This window comes from Pleurodeles waltl, chromosome 7, assembly GCF_031143425.1.
Source record: "Pleurodeles waltl isolate 20211129_DDA chromosome 7, aPleWal1.hap1.20221129, whole genome shotgun sequence".
NCBI classification, from domain to species: Eukaryota; Metazoa; Chordata; class Amphibia; order Caudata; family Salamandridae; genus Pleurodeles; species Pleurodeles waltl.
This window is the reverse complement of record NC_090446.1, coordinates 413,682,497-413,709,969: the sequence shown is the minus strand read 5'-3', so window position 1 is coordinate 413,709,969 and position 27,473 is coordinate 413,682,497.

Here is a 27,473-nt window from a genome sequence, read left to right as displayed (position 1 = left end):
TGCCATGGCGGTTCTGGACTGTTCAGTGGTGCTTTGCCATGGCGGTCTCTGGACTGTTCAGCGTTGCTTTGCCATGGCGGTTCTGGAACCGGCATTGGTGTGTGGCATGACATTCCCTGGACTGGGCATTGGTGTGTGGCATGACGTTCCCTGGACTGGGCATTGGTGTGTGGCATGACGTTCCCTCATAGCCCAGCGGGGCTGTGGCAGCCAGGGCCATCCTGGGCACTGATTCCGGCGGTGGTCTCCTGACCAGTGACGATACTTGGGCCCTCCTGGGCACTGACTCTGGCAGTGGTCCCTGACCAGTGACGATACTTGGGCCCTCCTGGGCAATGACTCCGGCGGTGGTCTACTGACCAGTGACGATACTTGGGCCCTCCTGGGCAATGACTCCGGCGGTGGTCTCCTGACCAGTGACGATACTTGGGCCCTCCTGGGCACTGACTCTGGCGGTGGTCTTCTGACCAGTGACGATACCTGGGCCCTCCTGGGCCGTGACTCCGGCAGTGGCGGTGGTCTCCTGACCAGTGACGATACTTGGGCCCTCCTGGGCACTGACTCCGGCGGTGGTCTCCTGACCAGTGACGATACCTGGGCCCTCCTGGGCACTGACTCCGGCGGTGGCGGTGGTCTCCTGACCAGTGACAATACTTGGGCCCTCCTGGGCACTGACTCCGGCGGTGGCGGTGGTCTCCTGACCAGTGACGATTCTTGGGCCCTCCTGGGCAATGACTCCGGCGGTGGCGGTGGTCTCCGGACGAGTGACGATACTTGGGCCCTCCTGGGCAATGACTCTGGCGGTGGTCTCTGGACCAGTGACAACGGTGCTGGCGGTGGCGTCTCGACCGCCGGGAAGGATGCCGCCCTTCTCCGCCGTGATGCTCACAACAGGCTGTGCAGACTTCCTCTGGCCCTTCCCCACCTTTGGAGGAGTCACAGCTGACTCTGCAATCCCCTTGGGACACCTGTGAGTTGTTTTGCCTCCAGGAGTCTTCACAGGGTCCCGTCGGCCACTTTCCAATTTCAGAGCCTTTACAGGGGGTGGGCTGCCAGTGCCTTGTCTCCGGGTCATACTGCCTGCCCTGGTGGCCGGTGCACTCCACACACCTTGAACAGGCACCACTGGTATTGGAGGCTTTTTGGCAAAGGCGCTACGACGGGACTGATGAATTGGAGGGGGGGCAAAAAGGTCAACTTTACAGAGGGACAGTTTCTGACGAACACTGGAATGGGTAGTTTGAGGGGGCCTGGGAGTGGAGGAAGAGGAGGTGGTTGTAGGAGGTGTCACTTTAGGTGTTTTGGGTGCAGGTGCAGGTACTGGAGGCTGTCGTGAGGTGGATGGATGTTGGGTGTGTGGGTGCTCGCGTTTGTGTACTTTTGGAGGGGGCGTCACAGACACACTGGGAGAGGACACAGGGGACGTGTAAATGGTAGTGGAGGTGGTGAGTGCAGGTGAGCGGGGTGTGGTGCTGGGTGTTCTGTTGTGAGTCCTGGTGCCTGTAGATGTAGTGCATGCAGGTGAGAGTGTAGACGACATTGGGAGGGAGGAGGGAGAAGAGGAGGAGGGGGACACAGTGGAGGCAGTGGATGTTGCTGTGTCTGTATGTGGGTGATGCTTGCGTGAGTGCCTGTGGGTTGTGTGGAGCCTATGTTTGCTTGAGCTTCCTTTGTGTGTTGACTTGTGTGCATGCTGGTCTGTAGGTGTGCTTGGGATGGGTTGGGGTACAGGGGAATGGGTCTGGGTGGAGGAGGTTGGAGGGGGAGGCTAGAAACAGGGACAATGGCTGCCATCAGTGCTGAGGCCAGAGATTGCAGGGTTCGCTGAAGGACAGCCTGACCAGAATGAATGCCCTCCAGGAATGCATTACCGTGTTGTAACTCTCTTTCTACACCGTGGATGGCATTCACAATGGTAGACTGCCCAACAGTTAGTGACCTGAGGAGGTCAATGGCCTCCTCACTGAGGGCAGCAGGTGTGACTGGGGCAGGGCCTGAGGTGCCTGGGGCAAAGGTGATGCACACCCTCCTGGGTGAGCGGGCACGGGGCGAACGCTGAGGGGCTGCTGGGAGGGCGGTGCTGGTATGGGAGGTGGCGGCTGTACCTGTAGAAGTGGGGCGCACAGATGGTGCCACCACCACAAGGGAGCTCCAAACGGCGGACGAGTCCGTGTTGCTGCTTGGTGATCCGGTGGCCGACGTGAAGCTCCCCTCGCCGTCCGTCCCACTGGTGCATTCTGAGTTCGTGGTGTGGCCCTCCATGGCCATGTGGGATGCAGCTCCCTCGTGCTTTGGTGCCACTGTACCTCCGCCTGATGATGCTGATGCACAAAAGAACAGCGAAAGCACAAAAAGGGGGGGGGAAGACAGAAGAAGAACAGGTTGAGTGCATGGCATACCGCTACCGTTGGCGGACAAGACAGACACAGCAGCCCCCCGCACTACGCCGTGCTCCTGGCCTCTGCAGATGCAATTCCTGGGATCTGGCCTACATGGCTATGGTGGACATCTGCACACATGGATGCCACAGGGGCATCTATACCTGTACTTGGCACTCTACTGCGGTGGTGTAGAGTGCCACATGGGCTGCATTACAGAGGGGCCTAGTCTACGTATTTCTGGCTGGCCTAGGTACACCCACAGGCCTCCTCCCTCACCCAGACCCCTCCACTGCGCGCAAAGTTTGCAGAATGAGGTTGTACTCACCCGACTTGTACCCCAGGGTAGGCCACCGCCAGGATCCGGAACATCAGGGGGGTCATGGTGCGATGGGCACCCCTCCCCCGTTGGGAGGTCATCCCCAGCTGAGCCTCCGCCGTCTTCTTGCTGCAGCGGCGAATGTCCTCCCATCTTTTCCGGCAGTGGGTGCCCCGTCTCTGGTGGGCCCCCAGGGTCCAGACGTCCTTGGCGATGGCACACCAAATGTCCCTCTTCTGGTGGGCGCTGACCTACATGACATGCACAAGGGAAGACGAGAAGTCATTACCAACTGCACCGTCGATGTGAGTGGCCCCCCTCCCTACTCTAGCCATGTGGCCCATTCATTCACATGCATTAATGTTCCCTGAACTCTGCCCCCTTCCCTCTTACAACCAGCCCTCTCCACCCAGGTCTAGCCCATACACCGTGCTCCCTGTGTACTAACCTGTTGGTCTGGAGGACCGTAGAGTAGCGTGTACTGGGGGAGGACCCCGTCTACCAGTTTCTCCAACTCCTGAGCAGTGAAGGCAGGGGCCCTTTCCCCAGACGCAGCAGCCATTGTCTCTTCCAGACCGAGGTCACAGCAGCACTTGCAGTGTAGGTCCTCTCCTGTCGAAGATCAGGTATCTAGTGATTGAACAGATAGAAAATGGCGGTGACGTCCGCGGCGGTGCGTATCATCACCGCCGGCGCACCTGTTCATTGGCTCCTGGGACCCATAGGGTCCTATGTTAACCAATGCAGCATTGCGCCGCAGTCTACGACCGCCTACCGCGACGGTGTGCAACACCAACGCAGTTACCCCACAATCCCATTGTCCCAGTTTAGAGGTCAGGCAGCCGCCATTTCAGGGGCCCACATGGCTTCATTTACTTCTGCATCACACATAGATAGGCCTACACTCAACACACATACAGGAAGGATTTTGTGTTTGGTGTCGTCTTCTGTGTAACTGTGGGTACATACCTGGAAAAAAATTGACTTGATTGTCGCTGTTGTCCTTCCTAGGCGCCGTCAGCTGGGACATTTGAGAAGATGGCGGAATCCTCTGGTGTACCGACCGCTGGTGGACCTGTTGACAATGGAGGAGCGACATGTAATCGTCACCTACAGGTTTGACCACGCCACAATCCAGGAACTATGTACCCAGTTGGAGCCAAACCTGATGTCACCAATCCGCCATCCCACTGGAATCCCCCCTGACATGCAGGTGCTGTCAGTGCTCCATTTCCTTGCAAGTGGGTCATTTCAGACAACAGTGGCCATGGCATCAGGGATGTCCCAGCCTATGTTTTCCAACGTCTTGTCCAGAGTGTTGTCTGCCCTGCTGAAACACGTAAGGAGATACATCATTTTCCCTGAGGTGGAAGATTTGGCTACAGTTAAAGGTGACTTATATGCCCTTGGACATATCCCCAACGTCATAGGTGCCATTGATGGGACCCATGTAGCTCTGGTCCCCCCCCACAGGAGTGACCAGGTGTACAGGAACAGGAAGAGTTATCATTCCATGAATGTACAGATGGTCTGTTTGGCAGACCAGTACATCTCCCAGGTTAATGCTATGTTCCCTGGCTCAGTGCATTACATCCTGCGGAATAGCAGCATCCCTGATATGATGGGTCAACTCCAGAGAGCGACCATTGACCTGCTTTAGGTCTAGAGCTCGCCCCCCACGTCCGCAGCACCACCCAGCTGTCTCGTGCCCCTGACCCCCGCCCACGCTGCTGCTAGCGTGTTCGAGGCCCTCCTCCACCCGCAGGCATCCTCCTGCGCCTCATCCCTGGTGTCTAGTGGGCTCTGTTTAAGCTTCACTTGACCCGTGTGCCGCTTTTCGCCGTCCTGTAAGTGTTTTTCCTATTTTTCAGTGCCTTGCCTCCTTGCGCTTCTGCCCCCGTTGTGCCCCTTCTGATTACTGTACCCCGATTGTAATTTGTGCCATAATTGTATTTTGTGACTGTTTTTGAACTTTTCCTTACTGTTTGTGCCTTGCTTTTTCCCTGGTTTTTTCGCCCCTTGGGCGCTCCCCCTTGCCGATCTACCCTTGCCGCTGCCTCCCTGTGGCCCGCCCCCCTCGCGCCCCCATTCGCCGCTCCCTCCCGCCTCCCAGCTGCTCCTCCCTCCCCCCTCCCTTCTTAATGCTGGCGCTGCGCGTCGCGAGTGAGCGACCTCTGACCTGCTTTAGGTCTAGAGCTCGCCCCCCACGTCCGCAGCACCACCCAGCTGTCTCGTGCCCCTGACCCCCTCCCACGCTGCTGCTAGCGTGTTCGAGGCCCTCCTCCACCCGCAGGCATCCTCCTGCGCCTCATCCCTGGTGTCTAGTGGGCTCTGTTTAAGCTTCACTTGACCCGTGTGCCGCTTTTCGCCGTCCTGTAAGTGTTTTTCCTATTTTTCAGCGCCTTGCCTCCTTGCGCTTCTGCCCCCGTTGTGCCCCTTCTGATTACTGTACCCCGATTGTAATTTGTGTCATAATTGTATTTTGTGACTGTTTTTGAACTTTTCCTTACTGTTTGTGCCTTGCTTTTTCCCTGGTTTTTTCGCCCCTTGGGCGCTCCCCCTTGCCGATCTACCCTTGCCGCTGCCTCCCTGCGGCCCGCCCCCATTGGCCGCTCCCTCCCGCCTCCCGCCTCCCAGCTGCTCCTCCCTCCCCCCTCCCTTCTTAATGGCTGGCGCTGCGCGTCGCGAGTGAGTGACCTCTGACCTGCTTTAGGTCTAGAGCTCGCCCCCCACGTCCGCAGCACCACCCAGCTGTCTCGTGCCCCTGACCCCCACCCACGCTGCTGCTAGCGTGTTCGAGGCCCTCCTCCACCCGCAGGCATCCTCCTGCGCCTCATCCCTGGTGTCTAGAGGGCTCTGTTTAAGCTTCACTTGACCCGTGTGCCGTTTTTTGCCGTCCTGTAAGTGTTTTTCCTATTTTTCAGCACCTTGCCTCCTTGCGCTTCTGCCCCCTTTGTGCCCCTTCTGATTACTGTACCCCGATTGTAATTTGTGCCATAATTGTATTTTGTGACTGTTTTTGAAATTTCCTTACTGTTTGTGCCTTGCTTTTTCCCTGGTTTTTTCGCCCCTTGGCCGCTCCCCCTTGCCGATCTACCCTTGCCGCTGCCTCCCTGCGGCCCTGCCCCCCTTGCGCCCCCATTCGCCGCTCCCTGCCGCCTCCCGCCTCCCGCCTCCCAGTTGCTCCTCCCTCCCCCCTCCCTTCTTAATGGCTAGCGCTGTGCGTCGCGAGCGAGCGACCTCTGACCTGCTTTAGGTCTAGAGCTCGCCCCCCACGTCCGCAGCACCACCCAGCTGTCTCGTGCCCCTGACCCCCGCCCACGCTGCTGCTAGCGTGTTCGAGGCCCTCCTCCACCCGCAGGCATCCTCCTGCGCCTCATCCCTGGTGTCTAGTGGGCTCTGTTTAAGCTTCACTTGACCCGTGTGCCGCTTTTCGCCGTCCTGTAAGTGTTTTTCCTATTTTTCAGCGCCTTGCCTCCTTGCGCTTCTGCCCCCTTTGTGCCCCTTCTGATTACTGTACCCCGATTGTAATTTGTGCCATAATTGTATTTTGTGACTGTTTTTTAACTTTTCCTTACTGTTTGTGCCTTGCTTTTTCCCTGTTTTTTTCGCCCCTTGGCCGCTCCCCCTTGCCGATCTACCCTTGCCGCTGCCTCCCTGCGGCCCCGCCCCCCTCGTGCCCCCATTCGTCGCTCCCTCCCGCCTCCCGCCTCCCAGCTGCTCCTCCCTCCCCCCTCCCTTCTTAATGGCTGCCGCTGCGCGTCCGCGCTGCTGGCGCGCCGAAGGCATGCCAGAGGCAAGCCCGTCTGCACCCGTCTGCGCCTGGACCGCGCCCAGCGCCACCCCCCCTGGTCCTCACGCCCCCGCATCCCCAGCCTTCGCTACTCGGCCAGCGAACTCCTCGCCCTTAACCCTGGCCCCTCCACAGCCTGCTTCCAGGCCACCCCGAAGCACACCAAAGGACCCTTCTCCTGCCGCACCTGCAAGTTCACCTGCAACAGAACAACAAAGCCTACAACAACCAACACCAACCACCTGCACTGCATCCTCCTCAACACACACTCCGCACAAAAGCACGCCATCCAGCTCTGGGACCTGCTCGACACCACCGCCCCAGACGTAGCCTTCCTAACCGAAACCTGGTGGAACGACTCCTCGGCCCCAGACATCGCCATCGCCATCCCTGACGGTTACAAGATCACCAGAAGAGACCGCACCAACAGAATCGGTGGAGGGATAGCCATCGCCCACAAATCCACCCTCAAGATCCACACCCACACGGACGACACCCTCAAGACAGCCGAACACCTCCACTTCTAGATCCACACGGACCCCAACACTACCCTCAGAGGAACCCTCATATACCGACCTCCAGGACCAAGACCCCCCTTCAGTGACACCATCTCCGACCTCGCAAGCACCCAAGCCCTCGCCTCTACGGACTACATCCTCCTGGGAGACCTCAACTTCCACCTGGAGAACAACAACGACGCCAACACCGCATCTCTGACCTCCAACCTCTCCAAACTCGGACTCAGACAACTGGTCAACACACCCACCCACATCGCCGGTCACACCCTTGACCCACTCTTCACTGCAAGCAACCACATCTCATTCAGCCACACCTCCGAACTCCACTGGACCGACCACCACTGCGTCCATTTCACTTTCAAGAAAAACACCGAACACCACCGCACCCCACTACCGCCTCACCGCCGCTGGGGAAAAGTCACCGAAGACCAACTAACCAGCACCCTCGCCAAAAACCCACCGTCCGACCCCACCGACCCAGACTCCGCCGCCATCAACCTCCAACAGTGGATCCTCAACTGCGCCAACATCCTAGCACCACTCAAGAGACCCACCGTCAACCAAGAAAAGAAAAAAGCAGCCTGGTTCACAGACGAACTGATCACCTCCAAACGCAACTGCCAGAAACTCAAGAAAAAATGGATCCTCCAGCGCACACCTGACAGCCTAGCAACCCACAAGGAAGCCAACCGCAAACACCACCAACTTATCCACCGCAAACACCACCAACTTATCCGACTCGCCAAACGCTCCCACTTCACAGAACGCCTAAACAACAACACACACGACAGCAAGGAACTCTTCTGCATCGTGAAGGAGCTCTCCAACCCCAACGCCAACGTCAACGACGTCCCACCATCCCAGAAACTATGCGACGCTCTCTCCACCTTTTTCTACCAGAAAATCGCCGCCATCCACGACAGCTTCAACACCACACCTCTGCCAGACCCCACCCCCAACAACCCCTCCCACGCCGACCGCCTCACCACCTGGACCCACGTAGACGACGCCAAAACCCTAAAGACCATGAAATCCATCCACTCAGGATCTCCCTCTGACCCCTGCCCACATCACGTCTTCAACAAAGCCAACGCCACCATCGCCCCCCAACTCCGCAAGATCATCAACCTTTCCTTCAACACCGCAACCTTCCCGGACAGCTGGAAGCACGCCGACATCCAACCCCTCCTCAAGAAACCCAAGGCTGACCTCAACGACCTCAATAACTTCCGACCGATCTCCCTCCTCCCCTTCCCAGCAAAGGTCATCGAGAAGATCGTCAACGCACAGCTCTCCCACTACCTCGAAGACAACTCCATCCTAGACCCCTCCCAATCCGGATTCAGACGCAACCACAGCACCGAGACTGCACTCCTCGCTGCCACAGATGACATCAGACAACAAATGGACAACGGCGAAACCTCAGCCCTGATCCTCCTAGACCTATCCGCCGCCTTCGATACAGTCTGCCACCGCACCCTACTAACCCGACTCCACGAAGCCGGAATTCAAGACAATGCCCTCAACTGGATCTCCTCTTTTCTCTCCGGTAGAACCCAGAGAGTCCGACTCTCACCCTTCCGCTCCGAAGCCACCAACCTCATCTGCGGCGTCCCCCAAGGCTCCTCGCTCAGCCCGACGCTGTTCAACGTCTACATGGCACCCCTCGCACAACTGGCCCGTCAGCACAACCTCAGCATCCCCTCCTAAGCCGACGACACCCAGCTCGTCCTCTCCCTCACTAAAGATCCACACACCACCAAAGCCAACCTACACGAGGGACTGAAATCCATCGCCGAATGGATGAGAAACAGCCGCCTGAAACTAAACTCCGACAAGACAGAAGTCCTCATCCTCGGTCGTTCCCCCTCGGCCTGGGACGACTCATGGTGGCCCACCGCACTGGGCCCCCCACCCACTCCAGCCAACCACGCACGCAACCTCGGCTTCATCCTCGACTCCGCTCTCACCATGTCCAAACAGGTCAACACAGTCTCCTCCTCCTGTTTCAACACCCTCCGCATGCTCTGCAGAATCTTCAAGTGGATCCCTACGGAAACCAGAAAGACGGTGACCCAAGCCCTCGTCAGTAGCAGACTTGACTACGGCAACGCACTCTACACAGGCATCCCAACAAAAGACATCCAACGACTCCAACGCATACAGAACGCATCTGCCCGCTTGATCCTCGACATACCCCGCCGATGCCACATCTCCCACCACCTGAAGGACCTCCACTGGCTCCCCGTGGACAAGAGGATCACCTTCAAACTTCTCACCCACGCGCACAAAGCACTACACGACGCCGGACCCACCTACCTGAACATCAGACTCAACTTCTACGTCCCCTCCCGCCAACTCCGCTCTGCCAACCTTTCCCTCGCCATCGTCCCCCGAATCCAGCGCAAGACCTCCGGCGGCAGATCCTTCTCTTACCTCGCCGGCAAGACCTGGAACTCACTCCCGACCTCCCTTCGCCAGACCCAGGATCTCCTCACCTTCAGGAGACTCTTCAAGACATGGCTCTTCGACCGATAGGAGCTACCTCCCCCCCCCAGCGCCTTGAAACCCTAACGGGTACATAGCGCGCTTTATACATTTTTTGATTGATTGATTGATTGATTGATTGTGTGGCTATTAGGGGACTCTGGTTACCCCAACCTGTCATGGCTATTGACCCCAGTGAGGAATCTCAGGACCAGGGCAGAGGAACGGTACAATGAGGCCCATGGGCGGACTAGGAGGGTGATCGAATGCACCTTCTGCCTCCTTAAGGCCAGATTCAGGTGCCTCCATATGAAAGGTGGTTCCCTATTCTACTCACCGAAGAAGGTGTGCCAGATCATCATCGCCTGCTCGATGCTTCACAATCTTGCTTTGCGATGCCAGATGCCTTTTCTGCAGGAGGATGGTCCAGATGACGGTGTTGTGGCAGCTGTGGAGCCTGTGGAGCCTGTGGACAGTGATGAGGAGGAAGCTGAGGAAGAAGACAACGACAACAGGGAGTCAGTCATACAGAAATATTTCCAGTGACACACAGGTGAGAACATTTTCATTTTTACCATTACATTCACTGTCACACGTCCTCCTCTATCCTGTGTGTTATTTCATGGGATTATTTGGTAATTGAGTTGTTTCTTTCCATTACGGTTTCACAGGTGTGGTTACCAACGTGTGTCATCTGCTTGCATCCTTCAAGGACTTGTGATGTGTGACATTGGTATGTTGCCTTTACATCTAACAACACATTTTGACACTGTCATAGATATTACATTTTACCAAATCATAGACTGAGTGCAGATTGTTTTGTGTTTGAAGGGTGTTTATTGAAGTGCTCAAAAATGGAAGGGGGTTGGAAAATGGTGATGGGTGATGGCGGAGGAATGTCCATGGCAGAGTCCAGTCTATTAGTCTCACAGGTGCACTGCCCATATGGGCATAGGAAGTGGAGCTGGGGCAGTTCATGTATGGACAGGGTAACAAAGTGGGACAGTGGGGGGACAATCAGGGTGGTCTCATTTCCTGGCGGGGGTCTTGCCATCTTGCTCTGTCCTGTTCCTGGCTCTCAGGGACCGCTTGCGTGGTGGTTGTCCATCTGCAGGGGGTGGGGTGCTGGGGTGCTGGTCCTGTGGCGGGGCGTCCTGTCCACTAGCGCCGGCGGAGGTGGTGGGCAGTTCATCGTCCATGCTAGTGTCAGGGGCCCCTTGGAGTGCCACGGTGTCCCTCAGGGTCTGCTGTATGTCCTTCAGCACCCCTACGATGGTGCCCAAGGCGGTGCTGATGGTCCTGAGCTCCTCACTGAACCCCAAATACTGGTCCTCCTGCAGGCGCTGGGTCTCCTGAAACTTGACCAGGACCGTCGCCATCGTCTCCTGGGAGTGGTGGTATGCTCCCATGATGGAGGATAGGGCCTCGTGGAGAGTGGGTTCCCTTGGCCTGCCGCCCCCTGTCGCACAGCAGCCCTCCCAGTTCCCCTGTGTTCCTGTGCCTCCGTCCCCTGGACCGTGTGCCCACTACCACTGCCCCCAGGCCCCTGTTGTTGTTGGGGTGGTGGGTTATCCTGGGTTCCCTGTAGTGGTGGACACACCGCTGATTGACCTGTCCTGGGTACGGAGGTTTGGGCCCGCTGGGTGGGTGCTGTGCTGGTGTTACCAGAGGGTGGAAGGTCAGTGTTGGGCTGTGCCCGTGCAAGGGGAACCGACTGTCCTGAGGCCCACGATGGTCGGGGCTGGTCACCAGGCTCCAGTAGGGCAGAGCTGCTATCGTCACTGTGGGCCTCTTTTGTGGGTGGAGTGGAGTTGTCTGGACCCTCTGGTGTGGTGACGGTCCTTCGTGATCCTGCAGGCGCATAAGAGCATGATTATTGCATGTGTGTGTGTGATGGTGTGCAATGGGTGGGTGTTTGTGTACCCCAGTGCAAGCATTCCTGTGTGGGGGCTTGTGTGATGATGGTTAGAGGGTTGTTCTGGGTATGTGCAGTGGGCATGCTTAGGTGATGGGTGTCCATGCTTAGTTGTGTCATGCAGGGCTTGGTGTTGGGATGTGTAGTTTGTGTTATTAGTACATTAGGGAGGAGTTGGGGTGATAGGGGAGGGTGTGAGGGTGGGGGTGTGTGATAGCATGCAGGTAGGGTGGGGGATATGATAGTTAAGATTTGACTTACCAATGTCCATTCCTCCACCGGCTCCTCCGAGGCCCTCAGGATGCATGATGGTCAAGACTTGCTCCTCCCATGTTGTTAGTTGTGGGGCAGGAGGTGGGGGTCCACCGCCAGTGCGCTGAACTGCGATGTTGTCCCTGGAGACCATTGAACGCACCTTGCCCCATAGGTCGTTCCACCTCTTCCTGATGTCCTCCCGATTTCTTGGGTGCTGTCCCACAGCATTGACCCTGTCCACTATTCTTCGCCATAGCTCCATCTTCCTGGCTATGGATGTGTGCTGCACCTGTGAGCCAAATAGCTGTGGCTCTACCCGGACAATTTCCTCCACCATGACCCGGAGCTCCTCCTCGGAAAAGCGGGGGTGTCTTTGGCGTGCCATGGGGTGGTGTGTGTGATGTGTGGGGCGGTGTGAGTGTTGATGTGTGTGGTGATGTGTAGTGGTGTTTTGTGCGTGGATGTTGTGTGGGTGATGGTGTTGTGTGCCTCTGTATGGTGGGGTTGTCTTTGCTGTGCTGTCTCTCTGGCCTTCGTTCGTGAATTCTGCTCGTAGGGGTTTGTGGGTGATGTGGGTGTGTGTTTTATTATGTATTGGGTGTGTGGGAGTGGTGTTTGTATGTGTATCAGGTGTGTGTATTTGTAATTGATCAATGTGGCGGTGTTTTGGAGATGTGTGTGTATTTTGAGAGCGGCGGTGTGTACCGCCAATGGAATACCGCGGTTGAAAGACCGCCGCGTGGATTCGTGGGTCGTAATAGCATGGGCGTGTTTCTGTTGGCGTGGAGGTGGAGGTTTTGTTTTCGCCAGTTTAACACTGACCTTTGGTGTGGCGGAGTTGTGTGGGTGTCTGACTTTCGGCGGATTCCGTGATGTGTGTCATAATAGCTGTGGCGGAATTCCGCGGCCGCGGCGGTGTATTGGCGGTCTTCTGCACGGCGGTAAGCAGCTTTTACCGCCAATGTTGTAATGACCCCCTATGTCCTATGTTGTGACATCTGTCAACAAATCAAAGTTTTCACTGCCAAGCGCCCGCAGCAGACATCCCTCTTAATTTCAAACAAACCATTACAGTGTGTGTACTTGGACCACTGCGGTCCCCTATCACCTGATAGTGCATACAGATACATATTAGTCGCTGTTGATTCATGCTCCAGATTTGTATGGGTGTGGCCACAACGTTCGGCTGACGCTCAGACTGTTATTAAAGATTTGCGAGTCTTTATCGGTACATATGCAGTTGCGGCCTTCCATTCAGGCCAGGGCCCTGCTTTTGCCTCAAGGGCATTCAGGGACACCATGGATTCGTTAGGGGTCCAACTCCAGTACTCGTCTCCATTTCATCCCGAGGGAAGTAGTGTAGTGGAGTGATTAAACCGCGATTTAAAGCAATCCTTAACAGCCAGAGTCTTAGGTACGGGTCGTAGTTGGCTTAATCACCTGTATGGAGTCCAGAGAGCACTAAATAACCTGCCTAGAAGGTCCCTGGGGGGTCGTACTTCATATGAGGGCCTGTTCGGAACTTGAATGTATGTTCCAGATCTTGATGGTCCTGGCGTGGAGGCAGCAGAAACACCTTTTGACATAAATGAACGTGTCACTGTCTTACAGGAATTGCAACAGTTCCGTGATGATAATTCTTCCAAAAGTGCCGCCTCCACAGGCATTAATGATGTGCCAGTAACATCTACCAGCTGGATTCCCGGAGTTGGGGATCTTGTACGTGAAAAAGTCACAGTGAAACAGGAATTTGGCCCTTCTTAGCACCAGTCCCTGTACTAGGGCTACACAGTACCAGAACTGTTATTTTACCACCGTTGGCAGGTGCCAAAGAAAATCGTTTTGTCTCAATAGAGAAGGTCAAATTATACCATGTGGCCGATCCTGCACAGCCGACCAAGAGGAACATCCAGTAGTTCCCGAATCCCTCTCACTACTGGTGAAGAAGTTCCACTACAAGTTGTTTATACCAACACTGATACCTCTCCGAGCTTCGAGAGGGTGGAAGATGATCTTGCATTAGTTCCACTAACATCAACTAACTTAGAAACATTTGACCAAGTCAATCGACTACAAGCCAAACGGATGGTGCTGTCTACAGTGTGCCACCACAGGAAAGACCAACTCCACCACTGACAACGGCTATGCCATTTGCACGAACTACCTCTGGTTATTTTGCCGACTTCAACGATGATTTCTCAGACTGATTCGCCTCTTTGACAGCTGATTTGTCAAGTGCACGTAAGCAAACAAATAGGCTTAAAGAAACGTATTTCATTTTTCCATGGAACTATGTATGGCTTTCTCTGGCTGCCCCAGCCTTTATACTTTGGATTGGTTTTGTTATTACCTTTTTCTTATTAATACATGGTCATTTTCTTCCTGAAAGATCAACAGTTGAACAGGTGGAAGAGGCTTTGAAACTACATTTTTCGTCACACAAAGTCCGAAGAGATTTATCCTTTGTGAACATTTCCGCAGTGCCAATTCCTGATGGGATTGTTTGGGACAAAGTAATGTTTGATATATATGGTCCCACTGAAATTATTCAAATACCGTATGTGTTCAAATTATCAATGAATGATATAGTGATACCAGGCATTGTATCTGATGATTGGGATGTGAAAACAGTTGATTCAATGATGACAGAATTGCAATATTATACTGTCTTTGAAAACGAAGATGTTTACCAATTCAAAGAAAATTATGGTGATATGTTTTGCTATAATTATTATGGGCACCACTTCATACATGGAGCGAGCAGTCCCAAAATGGTATTTAATTACACACAAGGGGAACATTGTCCAACCCCACTGCAAGGGAGTTCTAAAACATATTCTGAAAAGTTTGCATATTTCTCTGGATACAGTCTAAAGAATTCTGAGTCGTATTACTTTAAGGTACCACCTACTAAGGATATACACATGTTATTGACTATTACGAAATTTATATATTCGGAATCCTTTGTTTCCCGGTTATCAATAGAAGGCTATGAATATTGGTCCAAATCAATTGATCTGAAAAGTGTTTGGGGAACAAAAAAGTGGCAAATTAAGGGAAAAGAAACATTGTTTAGAGCATGTCTTATTCCTGTTCAGATGATCTTCTTAAATGAAACCGTGCAACAAACAAGTTGTTTAGGCTTAGCAACAATCACAGAATTAAACATGGCCAGTATACCTGCCCCTGCAAAATTTTACAAATGGCAAAAATACACGAATGCAACTAAAGATGAGCTCGAGGAGTGGGTCCAGAATGGTACGTTTAATGCTTCACTGACACGTTCAGACGGGTGGTTATTGTGGCCGATAGATACCAATGGGTGTCATCAACGTTTTATTAAGTCTCTGGGGGGTTTTAGGACGACTAGGCCAGTCCCTCGTTATATATCTCCAGAACATGCAGATATCATTACAACATATAGGTGGTCATTACAACCCTGGCGGTCGGTGTTAAAGCGGCGGTAAGACCGCCAACAGGCCAGTGGTAAAACAATTGCAATTACGACCGTGGCGGAAACTGCCAACAAAGACAGCCACTTTAACACTACGACCGCCACGGCGGTACAAACAAATAGCGCAGCGGTCACCGCCAACTGACAGGCGGGAGACAATGTACCGCCCACACTATTATTACAGGCCAATCCGCCACCTTTCCTGGGGCGGATTCACCGCGGATAAAAATACGGCGGAAACAGGAATCCGGAAGGAAAAACGCTCACCTCTACACACCCCACGAGGACGCCATGGATCTGGAACTCCAAATTCTCCCTGCAATAGTCTTCCTGCTCCTCTACCAGGAGCACGAACGCCAGCAGCGAAGACCACGGTGAATACTGCACCTACGACACGGGGGAGGGAAAAAACAGGGACATACACACGCAACACCCCCACCCTCACCCACTACAACACACACACTAATGCAAATCAATACATCACAGTTACACCCCCCAAACCCCCCGGAAGAATGCAAAGACAATAGAAAATGAGTGTAACCATTGTAATATATTAAAAGCAAGTAGGCAGAAATATATATATACACCATGTACAAAATATATACCAAGCATAGTAGTCCAGGTAGTGCTCTAAGAAAGTCCGTGGAACACTGGGACCACACGGTATGGGCGAGGCCCACACAAGATCCCCGACCATGACGGAGAGAACACTGCAGGGGCATCAGAGAGCAACTAAACAGGCACCTCAGGGGGAGGGAAAGGGGGGGCACCTCAGCCGCTTGAGTGCACAACGCCAAATCCACAAGGGGGCCACATGCCCACTGTTCCATCCTGGGGAGTGCAAAGCCACAGTCTCTCAAGTCTCTACAGTGGGTGGGTTGCCCACTGCCATATCCTGGGTAGTACAAAGCCACAGTCTCACAAGTCTCTACAGTGGGTGGTTTGCCCACTGTTCAATCCTGGGGAGTGCAAAGCCACAGTCTCTCAAGTCTCCACAGTGGGTGGTTTGCCCACTGTTCAATCCTGGGGAGTGCAAAGCCACAGTCTCACAAATCTCTACAGTGGGTGGTTTGCCCACTGTCCAATCCTGGGGAGTGCAAAGCCACAGTCTCTCAAGTCTCTACAGTGGGTGGGTTGCCCACTGCCATATCCTGGGGAGTGCAAAGCCACAGTCTCTCAAGTTTCTACAGTGGGTGGTTTGCCCACTGTTCAATCCTGGGGAGTGCAAAGCCACAGTCTCTCAAGTCTCTACAGTGGGTGGGTTGCCCACTGTCCTGGGGAGTGCAAAGCCACAGTCTCTCAAGTGGATAACAGTCTCCACTGGTTCTGGAGGGGGCATGGTGCCCAGAGTGCTTCATCCTGCTAAGGACAGAGGTAGTGGATGGATCTCTCCACTGGTTCTGGAGGGGGCATGGTGCCCAGAGTGCTTCATCCTGCTAAGGACAGAGGTAGTGGATTACAGTCTCCACTGGTTCTGGAGGAGGCATGGTGCCCAGAGTGCTTCATCCTGCCAAGGAGTGCTTCATCCTGCCAAGGACTGAGGTAGTGGATGTGAATCTCCACTGGTTCTGGAGGGGGCATGGTGCCCAGAGTGCTTCATCCTGCTAAGAACAGAGGTAGTGGATGACAGTCTCCACTGGTTCTGGAGGGGGCATGATGCCCAGAGTGCTTCATCCTGCTAAGGACAGAGGTAGTGGATGACAGTCTCCACTGGTTCTGGAGGGGGCTTTGTGCCCAGAGTGCATCATTCACCCCGTGACGGACTCAGTTGCGTCAGTGCCCCTGCCGCTCATGGGCCAGCGGTGCTTGAGACAGCGGTGCCCTGTTCAGCGGTGTTTGAGATGGTTGTGCCCTGTTCAGCGGTGCTTGAGACGGCGGTGCCCTGTTCAGCGGTGCTTGAGATGGTGGTGCCCTGTGCAGCGGTGCTTGAGACGGCGGTGCCCTGTTCAGCGGTGTTTGAGATGGCGGTGCCCTGTTCAGCGGTGCTTGAGACGGCGGTGCCCTGTTCAGCGGTGCTTGAGATGGCGGTGCCCTGTTCAGCGGTGCTTGAGACGGCAGTGCCCTGTTCAGCGGTGCTTGAGATGGCGGTGCCCTGTTCAGCTGTGCTTGAGACGGCGGTGCCCTGTTCAGCGGTGCTTGAGATCGCGGTGCCCTGTTCAGCGGTGCTTGAGGTGGCGGTCTCCATTGCAGGGACTCAGCTGCTGGTGGTCCTTCATGACCCAGCGGGGCTTTTGCTGGCGGTCCTTCATGGCCCAGCGGGGCTTTTGCTGGCGGTCCTTCATGGCCCAGCGGGGCTTGTGCTGGCGGTCCTTCATGGCCCAGCGGGGCTTTTGCTGGTGGTCCCTCATGCCCCAGCGGGGCTTGTGCTGGCGGTCCTTCATAGCCCAGCGGGGCTTATGCTGGCGGTGGGCTCCTGGGCAGGTGGGCTGGTGCTGGCGGGCCCCTCCTGGGCAGGTGGGCTTGTGCTGGCGGTCCTGTCCTGGGCAGCTGGGCTTGTGCTGGCGGTCCTTTCCTGGGCAGCTGGGTTTGTGCTGGCGGTCCTGGGCAGCTGGGCTTGTCCTGGCGGGCCTGTCCTGGGCAGCTGGGCTTGTGCTGGCGGTCCTGTCCTGGGCAGCTGGGCTTGTGCTGGGGGTCCTGTTCTGGGCAGCTGGGCTTGTGCTGGAGGTGGCCTCATGGGCAGCGGGGATGATGGCGGTCTTCTCAGCTGTGCTGCTCTTCCCAGACTTGCCGGATTTCTTGTGGCCCTTCCCCACCTTGGAAGGTGTCACAGCTGACTCCACACTCCCACCGGGACCCCTGGGAGCAGCTTGGGTGACTGGAGTCTTCCCCCTCTCCCGCCGGGCACTGGCCAACTTCTGATGCTTCACAGGTGGTGGCCTGTCTGTGCTGTGGCTCTGTGCCACACTGGCTGCCCTGGTGGCCGATGCACTCCAGATTCCGGTGACTACAGGCACCACTGGTCCCGGAGATGTTGTGGCTGAGGTGCTAATTCGGGACCTATGAGACGGACGGGGTGGGGGAGGTGTGGGAAAGAGGTCAAGGTTGGACAGGAAAAGTTTTCTGGACACACTGGGACGGGTAGCTGGAGGGGGTTTGGGAGTGGAGGAAGAGGTGGTGGTTGTAGGAGGTGTACGTTTGGTGACTTTGGGTGAAGGTGCATGCACTGGAGGCTGTTGTGAGGTGGATGGCTGTTGGGTGGGTGTGTGCCTGCGTTTGTGTATCTTGGGAGGGGGCGTCACAGACACACTGGGAGAGGACACAGGGGACATGTGAATGGTAGTGGGGGTGGTGACTGCACGTGAGCGGGGTGTGGTGGTGGGTGTGCTGGAGAAGGACATAGTGGCTGTAGAGGTAGTGCATGCAGGTGTGAGTGTAGATGAGACTGGGAGGGAGGAGGGAGACGAGGAGGAGGGGGACACAGTGGAGGCAGTGGATGTTGGTGTGTCTGCATGTGTGTGATGCTTGCAGGAGTGCCTGTGGGATGTGTGGTGCTTATGTTTGCCTGAGCTTCCCTTGTGTGTTGAGGTGTGTGCATGCTGGTCTGTAGGTATGCTTGGGATAGGCTGAGGTACAGGGGATTGGGTCAGGGTGGAGGAAGTTGGAGGGGGGAGGCTAGACTCAGGGATAATGGCTGCCATCAGTGCTGAGGCCAGAGTCTGAAAAGCTCATTGTAGGGCCGCCTGACCAGAATGGATGCCCTCCAGGAATGCATTTGTTTGTTGCAACTGCCTTTCTACACCCTGGATGGCATTCAAAATGGTAGACTGCCCAACAGTGAGGGACCTGAGGAGGTCAATGGCCTCCTCACTGAGGGCAGCAGGGGTAACTGGGGCAGTGCCTGAGGTGCCTGGGGCGAAGGTGATGCCCACCCTCCCGGGTGAGCGGGCACGGGGCAATGGCTGAGGGGCTGCTGGGAGGGCGGTGCTGGTGGGGGGGTGGGGGCTGTACCTATAGATGCGGGGTGGCACAGATGTTGCCGCCACCACAAGGGAGCTCCCATCAGAGGACGAGTCCGTGTCACCGGTGTCAGCTCCTGTCCCCGCCGTGGAGCTCCCCTCGCCCTCTGTCCCACTGGTCAAGTCAGATTCCGTAGTGTGGCCCTCCATGGCCATGTGGGATGCAGCCCCGTGGTGCTCCGGTGCCACTGCTCCTCTGCCTGATGATGCTAATGCACACAAGAACAGGGAGACCACAAAAAGGGGGGGAGACAGAAGAAAGACATGTTGAGTGCATGCATTACCGCTACCGTTGGCGGACACGACAGACACAGAAGCCCCCTGCACTACGGCACGCTCTTGGGCTCCACTGTTCAATTCCTGGGAAATAGCCTACAAGGCTATGGATGACATCTGCACACATAGATGACACAGGGGCATGACTAGGTGTAGTTGTCACTCTACAGAGGTGGGGTGGGGTGCCACATGGCCTGCCTTACGGAGGGGCCTTGCCTACGGAACTCGCCTTGGCCTAGGGAAACCCACAGCCCACCTCCCCCACCCAGACACCTCCACTGCACGCAAAACAGCAGAATGAGAGTGTACTCACCCCCTTGTGGCTGCTGTGATGCCCTCAAGCGCCAATCCAACTCCGGGTAGGCCACCACCAGGATCCTGAACATCAGGGGGGTCATGGTGCGACGGGCACCCCTCCCACGTTGGGAGGCCATCCCCAGCTGAGTCTCCGCCATCTTCTTGCTCCAGCGGCGAATGTACTCCCATCTTTTCCGGCAGTGGGTGCTCCGTCTGTGGTAGACCCCAGGGTCCGGACGTCCTTGCCGATGGCACACCAAATATCTTTTCTGGTGGGCACTGACCTACATGAAATGTACAGGGGAAAAAGAGAAGTTATTACCAACTGCACCATCAAACTGATTGACCCCCACCCCTACCCTTGCCATGTGGCACATGCATTCACCGTCTTTCATGCACGCAGCACTCTCCCCCCTTCCTTCTTACATCCAGCCCTCTCCACACAGGCATAGCCCATATAACATGCTCCCTGTGTACTTACCTGTTTGTCTGGAGGACCGTAGAGTAGCGTGTACTGGGGGAGAACCCCATCCACGAGTTTCTCCAACTCCCCGATGTGAAGGCAGGGGCCCTTTCCCCAGACACTCGAGCCATTGTCTCTTCCAGACCGAGGTCACAGCAGCACTTGCAGTGTAGGTCCTCTCCTGTCGAAGATCAGGTATCGAGTGATTGAACAGATAGAAAATGGCAGTCACGTCCGCAGCGGTGCGTACCGTCACCGCCTGCGTACATCGTCATTGGCTCCTGGGACCCATAGGGTCCAATGTTAACCAATGCAGCATTGCGCCGCCGTCTTCGACCGCCTACCGCGACGGTGTACAACGCCAGCGCAGTTACCTCACATCCCATTGTCCCACTTTAGAGGTCAGGCAGCCGCCATTACAGGGGCCCACATGGCTTCATTTTCAACTGCGTCACACATACCTAGGCCTAGACTCAACACAAATACAGGCCACCTTTTGTGTATGAATGATGTTCTGTGTAAACTGTGGGTACGTACCTCTGAGTTGTTTGACTCTGTGCTCGCTGTTGTCCTTCATAGGCACCGTCCGCTGGGACATGTGAGGAGATGGCGGCATCCTCCGGTGTACTGACCGTTGGTGGACCTGTCGACAATGGAGGAGCGACATGTGATTATCACATACAGGCTTGACCGTGCCACAATCCAGGAACTGTGTACCCAGTTGGAGCCAGACCTGAGGTCAGCAATCCGCCATCCCACAGGAATCCCCCCTCAAGTGCAGGTGCTGTCAGTGCTCCATTTCCTTGCAAGTGGGTCTTTTCAAACAACAGTGGCCATAGCATCAGGGATGTCCCAGCCTATGTTTTCCAACGTATTGTTCAGAGTGTTGTCTGCCCTTCTGAAACACATGCAGAGCTACATCGTTTTTCCTCAGTTGGAGGATTTGCCTACAGTGAAAGGTGATTTCTATGCCCTGGGACACATCCCCAACATCATAGGTGCCAATGATGGGACCATTGTGGCTTTGGTCCCCACCGACAGAGTGAACAGGTGTACAGAAACCGGAAGAGTTATCATTCGATAAATGTACAGATGGTATGTTTGGCAGACCAGTACATCTCCCATGTGAATGCCATGTTCCCTTGCTCAGTGCATGACGCCTACATCCTGCGGAATAGCAGCATCCCTTATGTGATGGGTCAACTCCAGAGGCACCGTGTGTGGCTATTAGGTGAGCACCTGGAAGCAAGACAGTGGGAATGGTTGTCTGGGTCTGGGGATATCCCTCCAGGTTAGTGCGTGTCTAACAGTTATCCCTCGCCATTTGCAGGTGACTCTGGTTACCCCAACCTGTCATGGCTACTGACCCCAGTGAGGAATCCCAGGACAAGGGCAGAGGAACGCTACAATGAGGCCCATGGGTGAACTAGGAGGATGATCGAGCGGACCTTCGGCCTCCTGAAGGCCAGGTTCCGGTGCCTCCATATGACAGGTGGATCCCTATTCTACTCACCAAAGAAGGTGTGCCAGATCATCGTGGCCTACTGTATTCTTCACAACTTGGCTTTGCGACAACAGGTGCCTTTTCTGCAGGAGAATGGTCCAGATGGCGGTGTTGTGGCAGCTGTGGAGCTTGGGACAGTGAAGACGAGGAAGCAGAGGTAGAAGACATGAACAACAGGGACTCAGTGATCCAGCAATATTTCCAGTGAGACACAGGTAAGAGTACAGACCTGCCTACTACATGTACTTTAACATTACTACCTCTCTACGGTCTGTCGTTTTCACCCAGTGTATGGTCCCTGAGTTGTCACTTTCCCTTACGATTTCACAGATGTGGGTCCCATTGTGTGACATCTGCTTAGATTCCTCATGGACTAGAGCTGTGCGACATAGGTATGTTGACATTACAATTGAAAGAGCATTTTGTCACTGTAATTGCTAATACACTATTTCGAAATCACAGACAGACTCCAGATTGTTTTGTGCTTTAAGTGTGTTTATTTAAGTGCTCAATATTGGAGAGGGTAGTAAAATGGTAAGGGGTGATGGCGGAGGAATGTCCATGTCAGAGTCCAGTCTATTAGTCTCACAGGTGCATTGCCCATATGGGCATAGGAAGTGGAGCTGGGGCAGTTTAAGTATGGACAGGGTGACAAAGTGGGACAGTAGGATGACAATCAGGATGGTCTCATTTCTTGTCAGGGGTCTTGGCATCGTGCTCTGTCTTGTTCCTGGATCTCAGGGACCGTTTGCGGGGTGGTTCTCCCTCTGCAGGGGGTGGGGTGCTGGTGTGGTGGTCCTGTGGCGGGGCGTCCTGTTCACTAGCGCCGGCGGAGGTGGTGGGCAGTTCATCGTCCATGCTAGTGTCAGGGGCCCCTTGTAGTGCCACAGTGTCCCTCCTGGTGTTGACGAGTTCCTTCAGCACCCCTACGATGGTGCCCAGGGTGGAGCTGATGGTTCTAAGTTCCTCCCTGAAGCCCATATACTGTTTCTCTTGCAGGCGCTGGGTCTCCTGAAACTTGGCCAGTACCATTGCCATCGTCTCCTGGGAGTGGTGGTAGGCTCCCATGATGGAGGAGAGGGCCTCGTGGAGAGTGGGTTCCCTTGGCCTGTCCGCCCCCTGTCGCACAGCAGCCCTCCCAGTTCCCCTGTGTTCCTGGGCCTCCGTCCCCTGGACCGTGTGCCCACTACCACTGCCCCCAGGTCCCTGTTGTTGTTGGGTTGGTGGGTTAGCCTGGGTTCCCTGTAGTGGTGGACACACAGCTGATTGACGTGTCTTGGGGAAGGAGGTATGGGCCCGCTGGGTGGGTGCTTTGCTGGTGTTTCCAGAGGGGGGAAGGTCTGTGGTGGCCTGTGACTGGGTGAGGGGAACCGGCTGTCCAGAGGTCCCCGATGGGCCGGGCTGGTCATCTAGATCCAGTTGGACAGAGCTGCTGTCATCAATGTGGGCCTCTTCTGTTGGCGGTGTGGACATGTATGGACCCTCCTGTCCGGTGACGTTGGGTAGGGGTCCTGCAGGGGTATAAAAGGATGGTTATTACATCTGTGTGTGTCATGGTGTGCAATGGGTGGGTGACTGTGTACCCCAGTGCTTGCATTCCTGTGTGGGACCTTGTGTGATGATGGTTTAGGGGGTTGTATGTGTATGTGCAGTGGGCATGCTTTAGTGATGGGTGTCCATGCTTTGTTGTTGCATGCAGGGCTTGGTGTTGGGATGGGTGTTTTGTGATGTTGGGACATATGTGAGGAGTTGGAGTGCTGGGGGTGAGGGTGAGGGTGGGGGTATGTGATGGCATGCAGGTAGGGTGGGGGATGTAATAGTTAAGATTTGTCTTACCAGAGTCCATTCCTCCACCTACTCCTGCGAGGACCTCAGGATGCAGAATCGCCAAGACCTGCTCCTCCCATGTTGTTAGTTGTGGGGCAGGAGGTGGGGGTCCGCCGCCAGTCCGCTGAACTGCCAGGTGATGTCTTGAGACCACGGAACGCACCTTCCCCCGTAGGTCGTTCCACCTCTTCCTGATGTCCTCCTGATTTCTTGGGTGCTGTCCCACTGCATTGACCCTGACCACTATTCTTCGCCATAGCTCCATCTTCCTTGCAATTGAGGTGTGCTGCACCTGTGATCCGAATAGCTGTGGCTCTACCCGGACGATTTCCTCCACCATGAGCCTGAGCTCCTCCTCCGAGAACCTGGGGTGTCTTTGGCGTGCCATGGGGTGGTGTAGGTGATGTGTGGGGTGGAGTGTGTGGTGAAAAGTGTGCTGATATGTAGTGGTGTGTTGTGTGAGGTGGGTGGAAGTTCTGTGGGTGATGGTGTTGTGTGCCTGTGGATGCTGTTGTTCTTGCTGGTGCTGTCTCTCTCTGGCCTTCTTTCGGAATTTTTGGTAGTAGGGGTTTGTGGGTGATGTGGGTGTGTTTTTTATATTGTAATGGGTGTGTGGGAGTGGTGTGTGTATGTGTATCAGGTGTGTGTATTTCGAATTGTCCAATGTGGCTGTGTTTTGTATGTGTGTGTGTATTTTGAGCGCGGCAGTGTGTACCGCCAATGGAATACCGCGGTTGAAAGACCGCCGCGTGGATTTGTGTGTCTTGATGGTGTGGACGTATTTCTGTTGGCGTGAAGAAGGAGGTTTTGTTTTCGCCAGTTTATCACTGACCTTTGGTGTGGCGGACCTGTGTGGGTGTCTGAATTTTGGCGGATTCTGTGCTGTGGGTCATAATAGCTGTGGCGGAATTCTGCAGCTGCGGCAGTGTGTTGGCGGTCTTCTGCACGGCGGTAAGCGGCTTTTACAGCCAATGTTGTACAACATATAGTGTAGGAAAATTATGCCAACAGTGGCTAAAATCATCCTCACTAAACACGGTTAAAGAACACCTCAATCTCTTGTCTAACACCACTGACTTACAAGATTTCTTGTCAGCTACAGCACACCACGTAGGAAGTGTTACTTATATGCAGAATACAATGAAATATGGAAACTTTCCCAACAAGATGCTGCTGCCCGGTTAAGGCAAATAGATCAGGAAAATCTAAAAAAGGCATTAGGTGTTGTGGATAATGGGATTAACACCTTGTCCAACCATATATATACAATTAAAAACATTGGGGGTGATTCTGACTGCGGCGGACGGCGGTCGCCGCCCGCCAAGCGGTTCCCGCCGAAAGACCGCGGCGGTCATTCTGGCTTTCCCACTGGGCTGGCGGGCGACCGCCGAAAGTCCGCCCGCCAGCCCAGCGGGAAACACCCTTCCCACGAGGACGCCGGCTCAGAATGGAGCCGGCGGAGTGGGAAGGTGCGACGGGTGCAGTTGCACCCGTCGCGAATTTCAGTGTCTGCAAAGCAGACACTGAAATCCTTCGTGGGGCCCTCTTACGGGGGCCCCTGCAGTGCCCATGCCATTGGCATGGGCACTGCAGGGGCCCCCAGGGGCCCCGCCGCACCCCCTACCGCCATCCTGTTCCTGGCGGGAGACCCGCCAGGAACCGGATGGCGGTAGGGGGTGTCAGAATCCCCATGGCGGCGGAGCGCGCTCCGCCGCCATGGAGGATTCTCAAGGGCAGCGGGAAGTCGGCGGTACACCGCCGACTTTCCGTTTCTGGCCGCGGCTGAACCGCCGCGGTCAGAATGCCCAGCGGTGCACCGCCAGCCTGTTGGCGGTGCTACCGCCGACCTCCGCCATGGCGGTAATTACCGCCAGGGTCAGAATGACCCCCATTGTCTCTTCTGCTATAGACATTATACAATCTGATGTGTCTTCTTTATACCATGGATAGAGTCAGATCAGGTTCATTATGCAGTTGGGTTGGACGCTTCAAACGTTGAAGGTAGGTCGCGTTCCATGCCAGCACGTCAGTGCAAGGGAGATATTTTCTTCTTTTAATCTAACGCGACAACAACAACTAATGGCTAAGAAAGAAGCGACTTATGTCATGCTTAACATCGAGAAATTAGAAAAGTTGCCTTTTACAGAGGCCGAAATATCATCAGCAGAGTGGTTAATACACGGGGTTATTAATCTGCCTATTTCCACACTACAAATCACCTCCTGTTTGAAACACATTCCGGTAGGCAGATATGAAAAGCTGGGCGATAGTTACATCCATGAGGTGTGGGAGCTTCCCTTCTCGTACAAATGCTTCAATGGCATGAAAGAGGTCGTTCTTAGCGGTAGTGAATGCGAGACTTCTGTCAGCCACTCGATGATTTGTAAACAGCTATCCTTGCATGAGGCGTGTAACGCCTCGGCTGCAAACTTTGCTTCTTATCTTGAGGGAGTTCCAGTCCCCTTGATTAGACCTACGTTCCAGGTGCTTTCAAACAGCAGCTACGTTCTTCTCAATAGTGAAGACTGTTGCAGCATGCGTCCCTGAATAGTTTACGTTGTTTCGGTCTCTAAGGTCATTACATGCTGCGGGAACGTACTGTTTCCCCCCACTAAATTTAAAGAGGTAGCTGATATCTGGCCTTACATTGCTACTTCAAACGTGAATTTTGACAAGTTAAGTAGATTCAAGGCTTTATTGTTTCAAAAGCATGTGGCCCTTACATCAGCACGCAAGACCTACGCACTTCAAGTGGCAAGGTCATCAGCAGAAATACAGTCCCTGTTGAATACAAACTTTCCAAGACACTTTGGTGAACTCATGGGACGAATATTTAATGCGTCCAGCACGACTGGAAAAGCACATTTTTTCAAACCTGTTGGTTCTGGTTTTGTTCACACCTTCTCCTCCATATTCGGTTTGATACCTTCAGCTATCCACTCAATTTTCGGTAGTATTTTGGGGTGATTTCCGATAACTTTGGCTTTATTAGTTGGTATCCTGCTGTTGCTGTTGTTTATGCGCAATGGCTATCCCGCCGCAACAAGGACAAATGATGGCGCTCCCATCAGCGCAGCTGTGTCGTGAACGTATGATGCAGCATTTTGGAGCAACACTCCTGGAGCATTTGGAGTGTGACTGGTCTTTGTCATTCAGACCGGTTTTGTATTGTGTGCAGCCCGTTTTCCAGTGCCTCTGGTGCTCTTTTGAACATGCACTGGAAGTTTGTCTTTCACAGCAGCGCCCCCCAGCAATAGATGCTGATCTTTGGATGTTCTCGCTGAGGGTTCATTATCAGACAAGCGCACTTAGGCTGCGTTTGCTACGTGAAGCTAATTATGAGTTACCCTTCCTGGAGGAAGTTGCCATCAACTCATCAATGGGCACTCCACGGGATTGATACTGGGGCTATGGAACACATTTGCTCCTCGATCATTTTTGGCACAGACTTTCCAGTTCTGTCATCTGCCGAAGTGGAAGATCTCCTACTTTCCATGACTCGTACTTAATTTGGAACTTTTCTAAATTGAAATTATCATTGAATTCGGTTAGAAGCCACATGCTCTTGTTTTAAATTGCCAAGTAGTGTGCTTGTGTGTCCTTTTAACTTGTCAAAATTGACTAGGGTTTTATATATATCTTAGGTTGAGAAATTTTAGTTTTGGCTTGAACCACTTTCAACCGACAAGGGGAGGGTGTTGTGTAGCTATTTTAGTTATAGCTCCATGCACGTTAGTTTAATACACTAAGCCGCTGTGCACTTTGACCTAGATATATTTTATTCAGCTTCGCATTGTTTTTTTTACAATAACCAGTTTTACGGTCTTCTTTTCATTTCTTCTATCTAACTGTTTTGCTTAGCCCAGCACTGTGTTCTCAAACAACACATTCTTGATCACTTTGTGCTTCAGTCAATGCTACAGTTTGGTACATTGCCATTGAACGTGGTAGAAGTTTAGTCTCCAACATTCTTAGAAAATACTCATCCTTACGTAGGGACATTTTCTTAGAACATTAGCTGTGTTAGTATA